Source organism: Rhamphochromis sp. 'chilingali', assembly GCF_963969265.1.
Source record: "Rhamphochromis sp. 'chilingali' genome assembly, chromosome: 12".
In the NCBI taxonomy this organism is placed as follows: domain Eukaryota; kingdom Metazoa; phylum Chordata; class Actinopteri; order Cichliformes; family Cichlidae; genus Rhamphochromis; species Rhamphochromis sp. 'chilingali'.
The window spans coordinates 31,604,938-31,616,973 of record NC_137939.1 but is presented as its reverse complement, the minus strand read 5'-3'; the positions used below and the strand labels follow the sequence as shown (position 1 = coordinate 31,616,973).

Sequence of the window (12,036 nt, the reverse complement as noted above, 5' to 3'; positions counted from 1 at the left end):
ATTAAAAACCCTGCAGTACATCGTGTTGTTATTTTGCTGTTGTTATTAGCATACGGGTCTGCTTTTTTTCCTCTCTTTTAATAGACTGGAATTATTTTCTCTGCGACAATTCACAGCAAATGGTGAAAGGAAAGGGAGTAAGATGGCAGGAAACCAGAATGCTTGGCCAGACCTGATTGGGGGGGGGGGAGTATTAGGTTTGCAGAGGTGATACAAGGATGTCGTCTTTGTAGAGGGCGTTTTGATCATTTTGGGTGGTCATAGGGTCTCTAAACGGGCTCGGGTTTTGAGACGTTCACAGTAAGTTTGTTGGAGGAGTGCTAAAGGAATAGTTAAATTCAATTTTATTTATATAGGGCCAAATCACAACAACAGTCGCCTCAAGGCGCTTTATATTGTAAGGTAGACCCTACAATAATACATGCAGAGAAAAACCCAACAATCATATGACCCCCTATGATCAAGCACTTTGGCAACAGTGGGAAGGAAAAACTCCCTTTTAACAGGAAGAAACCTCTGGCAGAACCAGGCTCAGGGAGGGGCGGGGCCATCTGCTGCGACCGGTTGGGGTGAGAGAAGGAAGACAGGATAAAAGACATGCAGAATAAATTGATTGTATATGTTTTTTTTTAAGTAGGTGAAAGGCTATACGTGTAAAACTGAGGATTTTATGATGACCTAGCAATGTGAGCACCTGTGTAAAAGTTTAGGTTTGGATTTTTTTTTTGGTTAGAAAAGAGTGGGACAGCAGCACCTGTATAATGAACATTTCTAACTGGGATAGAACAGTGTTATTATGTTAATGATAGATTAAATGGCCAAAAGGTAAGATAGAAAAATAAACAAGCAGCTCAATGCAGTCATTTCTATTGGAAGCTAGGATGCAAGTAATTAAAAAGCAAAGTGTCCAAAACTTGCAAACTCAACTGCAAAACTGTATAGACGACTACTAAATTAACCCCAACACCGAGTCCTTACTTGAAAATGATGGTACGAATTAGGAGAAGATCCTGGAAGTGTAGACGCTGGTGGCGGACTTGGACGAGGCCTAGAAAGGTGTCGTGGTTTCGCCGTATGGGTGAGAAGTTCAGCCATCTGGGAGGGGCTCAGAGTAGAGTCGCTGCTCCTCCACATCGAAAGGAGCCAGCTGAGGTGGTTCAGGCATCTGACAAGGATGCGCCTCCTGGGTGAGGTGTTCCGGGCATGTCCCACCGGGAGGAGGCTCCGGGGCAGACCCAGGACACGCTGGAGAGATTATATCTCTCGGCTGGCCTGGGAACACCTTGGTGTTCCCCCGGATAAGCTGGAGGAGGTGGCTGGGGAGAGGGAGGTCTGGGCTTCTCTGCTTAGGCTGCTGCCCCCGCGACCCGGCCCCGGATAAAGCGGAAGAAGATGGATGGATGGTTTGGCCGTATTGTAAAGAAGCACTGACTGAGGACAGAAACATAGGCAATATAGTCAATATGAAAACAGTGTATATCTTGGTAACAATGGCAAAAATTCACAAAAATATGAGAACTTAAATTTCATATCATAGATTCGACATCATTTTTGCAAGAAAACTGGGCTACTCTAAAATGTCAATTAAAAACGGAATGCAATGAATTGCATATCTCAAATGATTTTAGTCACAATAGTTCATGTTTAAACTGACAAAGTGTATCATTAAAACACCAAAAAAGGTTATTTTGAATTTAATATCAGCTTCTAAAAAAGTTGGGATAGGGCCCAAGTTAGCAGATGCATCCCCTCTTCTTTTAACAGCAGTCTGTAAATGTCTGGAAACTGATGCGACCAGCTGCACGACTTTCGGGGAGGAACGTTGTCATATTCTTGTCTAATACAGGTTTCTAGCACCTCAACAGTCCTGAGGCTCCTTTGTCATTTTTTTCGTTTCATGATGCTCCAAATGTTTTCAATTAGTTAGAGGTCGGGACTGCAGGCAGGCCAGTTCAGCACCGGACTCTTCTACTACAAAGCCACACAGTTATAATAGCTGCAGTACGTGGTTTATCATCGCCTTGGAAAGATGCTGTCTGGATGGGAGCAGATGTTGGCCTAAAACCTGTATATTTCAACACCGATGGTGCCTTTTCAGATATGCAAGCTGCCAGTTCTGTGGACACAAATGCATCGCCATACCATCAGAGATGCAGGCTTTTAAACTCAGTGCTGATAACAAGCCAGATGGTCCCACTCCTCTGTAGTCCAGAGGATGCAGTGTCCTTGTTTTCCAAAAAGAATTTCAAATATAGATTTGTCAGTTTTCCACTTGCACTAAATGAGATTTGGCCCAGAGAAGATGCTGGTGTTTCTGGATTATGTTCACATATTGCTTCTTCTTTCCACCATAGAGCTTTAACCTGGATTTATGAATGGCACGGTGAACTGTTTTCACAGATACTGGTTTCTGGAAATTGAGGACAGTTTGAATACAACAGCAAGAGTTACATTCGCTTTGAATGTGTGGAAATCACAAGCCTTGGATTGATATGAGGCTATAAAAGCAACAACAAAATTGTCTCTCATTCAGAATAACTTTAGTAGTACAGTAGTCCACACCTCTGTTTGTACACAGATAAGTTTCTGTTGTAATTTCATTTAGAAAGGTGGTGTCACTACAGTATGTTATCCTTGATTGACCAATAGGCACGCCTCAGCAGAATGCTAGCATTGGTGTCATTTCTTTAAGAAAAAAAAAAAGACTTCAGTTTTGCCGCATTATCACGGCCATTTTTCAGAACCTGCTGTTATTAAATATTCCTGCTGTTTAGTTCAATTCATTCATTCAAATTTGCTGCTTGCTGCCCCCCCGGCCAAGTCGGAGGCAATTTACGTATGATGGGATTAGAAGGAAGTACAATGGTTCTGCTGTGAACCCTAAAGAATAGCAATAATTATTATAATTTCTTTATAGGTTCATTAGATGAGATAAAGATTTCTGTAAGTAGGAGAGTTTATCTCACGCAAACCACCATTACACACGCCTGCAGTGATTTGTTCCTCGGTTGGATTTGAGATGATTTCTCAGTCGATTGCAGATTAATCACAGCTAATTTAGAGGTTTAATGCTTTGCTCTTATATTATTACTCAAATATGGTTGATTTTGGACTGTTTGGATATTTGAATACATCAGTGAAGCATAAAGAAATAGCGGTGGTCAATTTATATGCCAAATAGTTAACTGATCAATCAGAACAATTACCAAGCAAAGTGAAAACAGTAACAAGTTGCAGCCTTAGTCTTACACCGTTCTGCCTTTGTTGTGTTTCAGTCAAGTAGATTGGAAAGCCCAACTGAATTTCTGAATGATGGGACAGGATATAAGAGTCCTTAGCCTTGACAGCTGCAGTGAAATGCATTATGAGAGAATGTCAAGTAAGCTATATCATGGGGATTAAGAGGGAAGGCCTAAAAAGCACAAAGCGAGATTGAGTGCAGTGAAGAGACCTCGTGTCGGGGGCTGCGAGAAGCACAATCCAGGTATGCACCTGTGTCAACAAATGTCACAGATCATTTAGGAGGCAGCGGTAGGGCACACAGCTCAAACTGTAGACGGCACGCTAAGTTTTTGTGAGACTTTTAAGACTAATTAATTTGATGGTAATGAATTCCTTCACTTCCTGTGGACAGGGACTCTGGACCGCATTATGTGTGGAGGCTGAGCACTATGTTGGGATATCTTCTGTCATTCATTTCATTACTGTCTGTCAAGATGATCAGCCGAGACAATAAAGGCGCAATTCCACTGCGGCGGCTTATGAATCATCTGAATGATGAAGACAAGTCTGTGTGTGGACTGATCCCTCAGTGAGAATTTGTGTGTGTGTGTGGGGGGGGCATCGGTGCAGCAATCAGAACTTATAAGTGCTTCGAAAACAAATTGGTGTCTCAGAGCCAACATCCAGTGGTTTATTTAAAGATTTGTTTATCTTTCATTTATGAATTGCTGAATTGGAAATTAAAACTTTCACCCCGTGTATTACCAAGCCTCCACCTAGAATGCCTAAAAATCTGTGGGAGTCTAAGGCTGTAACTTTCCATCAGTTAGCTGCTTTAATCAGAAGCCCCTAATATGCAGAGAATATTACTTCAGAAATACATTTCCATATCCACCATGGAAAAATAGACCAATAACTTACCATATGAAAGACAGTAGAATGACTCCAAATATATCAATGAATATCATTACCTAAAATTTTTGTCAGTTACACAGCAAAGACCTTGAAGAAACGGACATATGCACGAAGCGTGCATATTTACGGCATGTAAAGAAAGAACAGACTGTTTAAAACCTACTATAGTTTTGTCTCTTAAAGGGATTTTATAGAACTATTTTGAGTTATATGCAGCAACGTGTCTAATATACCCCACCTCTTGCACTATAACAGCTGGGATTTGTTTGTCACATTTAGCTGACAGTTGGTTGCCACTGGATGTTCGAGGCTCTGGTTGCATCTTTCTTTTGTATTTACCAGACCCTCATATGTCAATCAATATATGTTTCACTCTGATTGGTAGGGGCTTCCCATTTCACAGCGGTAACAGTTATTTTTGCATCGTCATTGTGTGATATGTGGCGTGATCTCTGTGGAAGGGTGGATGATTTCTTTTAACCATTTTAGTCACAGTGGAAGTCGTGTTTGTTAAGGGCTAGACAATCTGGATCAGTGCGTTTGTCTACCCCTGTGGTTCACATTGACCAAGTACAAGAGATACTGTTGTTTATATAGTTTATTCAGGTATTCGAGGTTCCCGGAAGATCAAGTAAATTTCCTTTTGTACTCCTTTTTACATTTACTCTAATGTCTGGATACCAGCGTATGAAAATGCAGAATCTTTGGACCAAGGACAAGATTGTAGGTTTTGAGTTGTTATTGTCAATTTAGCTTTCTCTATACACTTTAGGTCTTTTGTCCACATATAAAAGGCATTTTGGGTCACTGAAAATGGAGCTTTTGAAAAAAGTCCCTCCAAGGTGAATGCTTTCAGAGACTCGAATTCTGCATTTGACATGCAGACAGGGAAAGTGAAGATTTTGTGTTGCTATGTCAAAGGCGTGCACCTTTATGTCCTTTTAAAAATATCAGATAGGATGCAGTGTTTTTGTTTTTAGGCTTCTGATTAGCCAACATTTCTATACACTTACAAATATAACACAGACTCTTTCTTTAAGATAGATAAAATCTTTATTGTCATTGGACAGTCATACATAGTACAATAAAATTGGTAAACTGTATAACACAACACAGTAACTTAAGTAATAAAAGGCAGAATGAGTGTATGTTTATTGCACATTATTATTGCACATTGTTATTAGTATTATTATTGTTATTCTTGTTACCAACAAAAAAAGTCCAGGTCAGCTGTTTGCATTGATTAGGGCTATTACCCTGTTGTAAAGCTATCCTTGAGTCTATTTGGAGTCTATCAGGACCGCAGCAGCCTGAACCAGCTGCTGCCAGACGGCAGCAGCTTAAACACCCGGTTGTCCTGGGTGTTTACAATCCCGTAGGATTCTGCCTGCCTTCTTGAGACAGCGAGTGCTGTGCAGGTCTTTCAGGGAGGGAAGAAGATGTCCAATGATTTTTTTGGGCCATATTAATGACCTTCTGAAGTGCCTTTTTGTGTGCTGTGGTGCAGCTGGAGAACTATACAGAGATGCCATATGTCATATAACGGTTGAAGACGGTCAGCAGCTCCTTTCTCAGGTCCGTTTTTCTGAGGATTCTCAGGAACATGGAGACGCGGTTGGGCCTTCTTTAAAACCGCGAGGTGTTTTTAGTATGCAGTTGAGAGAGCATGGTATCTTTTACATTTTCATGTGGACAGATGTGTCTTTCAAAGATAAAGCAGAAATTCTCTTTTTTTTCAAAGTACCCATATACATGTGGACTTAGCCTTAGTATTGACTCTTAATATTTGGCCAAGCTTTTGGGTGCATGTATGTAAATAGTCCACTTGGAGAACCAGAGCGACTGTGTTTACTGAAACTGTCACCATTAGAGGTGCCTGTAGCCCAGGAGGTGGAGCAGGTCATCTACTAATCAGAAGGGTTTAGACCAGGGGTCTCAAACTCGCGGCCCGCGGGCCATTTGTGGCCCACGTCACCTTTACTTGCGGCCCGCATATTGATGTGAATAAATATTTAAAAAAAAATATTATTCGAAAAATGATTTAATATGAAGGCAATATGAGCAGAGTGTTACAGGCATGGCCCTTTAAGACTGTAGCCTCATGGGCGGTGTAGTCCGTGCTGCAGGGAAGGTGTGGGACTGCCCCTCCCGCTGTGTGTGTGTGGATGGAGAAAAAGCAAAGTCGAAAAGTATGAGGTGCTACCGACCAGAAACGGGAGATGGATGCATGTAAATATAATAAAAGCCACTGCAGCCAAAAAGAGTGCCTGACGAGCCCAGTTGTAAGTAAGCTGTTAAGACTCGACTTTACACTGTGTTCGTATTTTCCTCCTAAACAATAAGTTCCATTGGAGCAGCCTTTCAGAGCCTCTCTCTGTCTGTCTCTAGCAAAGTTGACGCCCGACACGAAACCCGAAGTATTAGCCAGAGGTCTCCTTACCACGTTTCGGAGTCGCGGACCTGGCCGAGGTAACAAGAGAGGACAAACATGTTGAGGGATTGGCTGTATTAGTTCGGTGACTGATTTATTTGGAACGAAAACCATTTTCACTTACAGTCAAAAGCTAATGTGTATGCTTATGTCTGCATTTTTATTTTGTTAAATACAAGCAAAATTATAGCAAAAGTGCTGCCACGGCGTACCAATTTGTTTATTTGGTAGTTCAATGAACGGCTTCAGATAAGAGTGAGGAAAATAAATGCGTTCTTGTTATACAATATTTTTAATTAAATAAAACAACAAAACACTACATTTTAGGAAATATTAGTGGGGATTTTCTTTCTTTCTTTTTTTTTTGCACTACTTGAACACTAAAGTAGCCCTCCAATGAGATGACAGTGCCAGAATTGGCCCGCGGCTCATTTGAGTTTGAGACCCATGGTTTAGACCTTCTACAAAAAAAATGAAAATAAAAATAAAATTGAGTGTGAGTGTTAGATAGGAACCACTTAAGCAAAGAATAAAAGTGTGGGCGGATCACCCCACCTTACGCTGAGCTGATGCACCACTGGACAGCTTCAGCAGACCGATTGCGCCCTCCGTGTCTTGCACAATATTACTCTAATGACGTTTACTGAAGAAAGATGAGTGCTTCAAATATACTCCAGGAACATTTTCCCCAAGTACACGTTTAAACCAGCGATCCTTCAGTCATATTAGTTTTGCACTGACTCAGCTCCACTGTCACCTAATTAGTTTCAATTTATGGTACAACAGCAGCAGAAAATATTCTTATAACCTCGCTTTAGGGTGACATTTCTGATTTCTGGAATCGCTCCGGTGTTCATCTTTTCTTGTTTTTTTGAAATATAAACATAGCTTAATTATTTAAAATAAAAGAAGGAAAAAGAAGAATGAATCACTTTATTATAAAAGAAATAAGTGTGTTCATTGTAGACAAGCAATAAAAGTTTCAGCATTATGTTCATCTGTGTCATAGAATTCCATTATAAGTCCCCACAGACTGAACCCTCATTCATCTGGTTTATAAATTCCATTATAAAACTTGACACTGTGATGTTTGTGGGTGTTGTTCACCTTGATCCTGCTGCTGAATCTCTGCTATTAACACCTCGGTAGGTGCTGTGCTGTATTTTCACTTCACTTTCGGTTTCAACACATCAGTCAGCTCCAACTGGCAAATGTAATGCTGATGTGTGCCAGTAAGCTAATGTCATCCCGCCAATAAATTGTCTATTGAATACATTCAATTAGGCCACTCGACCAGCTCAGAGGAGAATACCATCAAAAAGGGATGCATAATACTGGAGCACAATTAACTCTAGCCTTAGTGTAAGTGGTTGAATTGGATGAAGCTCAGTGGTTAAAAACAAAAACAATCTGGATTGTGTCATTTCATCTCACAATTGTCCTGGATGTAGGGTACTTGTGGGCCTGGAGCATTTTTGTGGATACTAACAGAGTTAACTAAGAGCAGAGGTGGCAAAAGTACAGACAGTCTGTATTTAAATAGAAGAACTTATTCACCTTCTTACTCAAGTAAAAGTAAGTTGTTGTTTTTTTAAAATTCTAATTATATTCAGCTTGAATCTAAAGAAAAAAGAGAATTTATTTTCTGTTGCCTACATTATAGAGGGCGACTTTTCCTCTAAATGTCAGAGGTCAAAGTGGATTCAGCAGGTGGGAAACCTAAAATTGGTTGTAATGGCTCAGTGTGGGGAAATGAATCATAACTCATAATAATTTCTATTGTGAGCTCCAGTAGGTTTTCTTAGTGTACAGGCTGTGATCAGCTGACCTGCTGCTCTTTGTTCAATTACACAATTGAATTCAACCAGATGTGAGCAGATGCCTGGCTGATTTCATCCTCTACACTGACACTACACTGTTTATGGTGTCGTTTTTCTAGAAATTATAAAATTGGTATAAAGGTGGAATTTAGTCAATGAATCTCAGCATCATCAGCTAAAAATTCAGATGAATCTCTGCTACCCTTGATGTAAGTAAAGTAAGTAATAGATGGGTTTTTAGCTGTTTTTTAAAATAGACCACAGATCTCAAGCTCAAAGGGATCTGTGTAACCTAACTGACCATGAACCACAGCCACAGTACAGCAAACTAACCTGTTTATCCTGCACTAACCTGCAGAGGATTTTCATGCAACCTTTAAAAAACAGTTAGTCTACATCAGTTTGTTTTGCAAAATAAGAAAAAACATGTCACGTGTACATACCCAGTATTTAATTTAAAAACACGAGAACTTACATGTAAGCTTTACACTTCCAGTTTATCAGATCCCACTGAGCAGTCCTTAACTTTACATCTAACCTCTCTTCTTCCTCTCATGTCCTTTTTCTTATCTTTCTCCATCTCTGAGTGAAGTTAGCTCTCTCTCTTGTTTCTCCCTATAAAATACAGCAGCTGGTCCTTTAGCTAGCAACACACTGTGAGACAAACTGCACACGAACAGTTTGTGTGTTTGTTGATGTTTGTTATGCTGATAGAAACGCTACATTTGAAACACCCGTCACTTAATAATATGACTCCCTTTATGCTCGCTCCTCTTCAGTAGGGCTAGCTAGATGCTGAAGTACCGCAGCTAATAAACATATCCAGTCACCCAAAACACCAACCCATTTTTAATCCCTGATTTTGATGTGTTCCTTTTTAGGCTCAAATCGGTTTGATGTTTGAAGGCTCACAGTGCTGAAATAATAACTCCCTCCAAATGCACTAAACCAAAATTAACGAGCCTGTTTTGAAAATGTAAGGAGTGAAAAGTACAGAAATTTTCTTAAAAATGTAGGGAGTAAAAGTAAAAAGTACTCAGAAAAATACATCTCAAGTAAAGTGCAGATCATCAGGGGGTCCTTTTGTCCCTCTTTGGGGGGATACTCCCACTGGGTTTAAATCTGGGACTCTCCACCATTTGACCTTAGAACTGAAGAAGCTTCTCGGATGAGAGGTGAAACATCTTAAAGCAACTTAAAGAAGTCCAGACCCTTTTCTTTCCAAGCTCCTTAGACTACAATGACCTGGATGACTGAGAACCTTCACAGACAGAGTTGGTGTACTTGTTCAGTCATTAACAACACAAAATATAGGAAGCACGTTTACAGACTATTATGGGTTATTAATCACTTCAAACTGTGCACATTTTTTCAGTGGACAGAAGTAAATATGATTTGAGTGGTTTCATAATCTAGCCAATAAAGAGAATTAAACACAATGAATCTTTATTGTTAAACTATGGAATAATGCATAACTATAAAAATGTGAAATTTGATTTGGTTTTTCAAAATAAAAGTACAAAGATATTTTGAAAGATTGACAGTGTGAATAATTTGGTAATATTATTGTTCTTTTTGTTTTCTTCTGCACAGTAGGTTTTATAAGAAGGATATGGACTGACCCTGTTAGGTTAATTGATTGAGAACCTTCTATACAAGCACCGTAAAACTGAAACGGCACTGCTAAGAGTCTATGATGATCTTCTTGTATTTGCTGACTCTGGTCGCCCTGCCGTTTTAGTTTTATTGGATCTGTCTTCAGCCTTTGACATGGTTGATCATAATATACTCTTGAGGAGGCTAGAGCATGTTGTAGGCATCAAGGGTTCTGCCCTTAACTGGTTTAATTCGTACCTCACAGATAGATCCTTCTCTGTTGTGATGGGAGGATACTCTTCCTCTGTTGCCCCTCTCTGCTGTGGTGTGCCCCAGGGGTCTGTATTGGGCCCTTTATTATTCTCTTTGTATGTGCTACCCTTGGGCTCCATATTTGAAAAATACAATATTTCTTATCACATTTACGCTGATGACATTCAAATCTATCGTCAACTGACTGATGATTTGTCAGCATCACTGAACTCCCTGTACGATTGCCTGAGAGAGGTTAAAGATTGGCTGTTAGAAAATTCTCTCGTTTTAAATGAGAAAAAAACTGAAGTTATGGTGTTCGATAGCCATATTCCTCGAGACCAGCTTGTTGCCCTGCTGGGGCCCCTAGCTAACTCTCTCTCTGCGTAACCTGGGTGTCTATTTGGATAGCTCCTTTAAGCTCGATAAGCAAGTATCATCTGTAGTTAAATCTGTTTTTTTTCAACTGCGCCAGATTTCTAAAGCTAAGCATTATATACCACACAGGGACCTGGAAAAACTTATCCACGCTTTTGTGACCTCCAGGTTAGATTATTGTAATTCTCTCTACTGTGGTCTCCAAGCCTTCTCTCTTCGATGGCTGCAACTCGTTCAGAATGCGGCGGCTCGCCTTCTTACTGGAACTAGAAAATTTGACCCTATTACTCCGGCTCTTGTTGATCTACACTGAGTTTAAATTGAGTTTGAAATCTTGCTACTCACTTTTAAAATTCTGAATAACATTGCGCCCAGCTACCTCACTGACCTCCTCAATTTGTACACTCCTTGTCGTGCGTTAAGATCATCAGGTCAATTACTCCTGGCCCAACCTAAGTTTAGACTGAAGACCAGAGGCGATCGTGCCTTTGTTTCAGCTGCACCCAACCTTTGGAATAGCCTCCCTGCTTCTATTCGAGCATTGGACTCTATCCAATCCTTTAAATCAAGATTAAAATCATATCTATTTGACTTGGCTTTCCTGACCAATTAATACCCTTTTAAATCTTTTAAATTTTAAAACTTTTAAATCTTTTATTAGATTTTATAAAATTTATTATTTTTTTTATTAATTTTACTGCTGTTTTTGTCTTCTTAGCATATTTTGTGTTTATCGAACTCTCCTGGTCTGTTAGTGCCTCTATCCTGTCTGTGCTAGTGCCTCATTTGTACTCTGTTATTGACTTATGTTGACTCTCCATATTACTGTCAAGCTCTTTGGTGTTCCTTTGGGTTTTTAAATGTGCTATATAAATAAAATTGTATTGTATTGTAAAAAAAAATATATATTTTTTAACAAAAATATATGACTAAATAAAAAAAAATTTAAAATTAAAGAAGCTTATATCCATCCATATCATTCCGCACATTTAATCTGAGCAGGTTATAGTCATTACAGGGTGAACAGTGTGTGACAGTCTGTTTTATCAATACTTAAACAGAAATGAGGAAATCTTATCATTGTTATCCTTCGTCCCTTATACGTGACTTACAGCTGACAACAGGAAAGTTTAAATGAAATGAATAAAACTATTTAACATGAGAATTAAAACACTGAAAAATAACTAAGTAAAAGAAAAAGATGTTTTATATATTTTTTTTTTTTACAAGAAATTACAACAACAAATAAAACAGACAGCAACATGTCTTAACTGCTTGTCCCATTCTGGGAAAAGGGAAAGATACACCTGGACAGGTTCGTGTTCACACCTACAACCAATTACAGCCATCAGCTAACTTAACACTTGTGTCTCTGGGCTGTTGGAGGAATTCATAGAGCACAGTGAGAACATGCAGATGCTA

At 39.5% G+C, this 12,036-nt stretch overlaps 1 protein-coding gene across 5 annotated transcripts in view; it reads right to left on the bottom strand.

Moving 5' to 3' along the window:
* bcas1 (brain enriched myelin associated protein 1) overlaps window positions 1-12,036 on the bottom strand; it is a 39,377-nt gene that overhangs the window by 25,347 nt on the left and 1,994 nt on the right. For 4 of the 5 annotated variants that reach the window (XM_080899817.1, XM_080899820.1, XM_080899821.1 and 1 more), the window contains exon 2: window positions 979-1,431. The gene's annotated coding sequence lies outside the window, so the exon portion shown is untranslated. Of the gene's footprint in view, window positions 1-978; window positions 11,640-12,036 lie in introns of those variants that run through there. The other variant, XM_080899818.1, reaches the window with a different exon arrangement.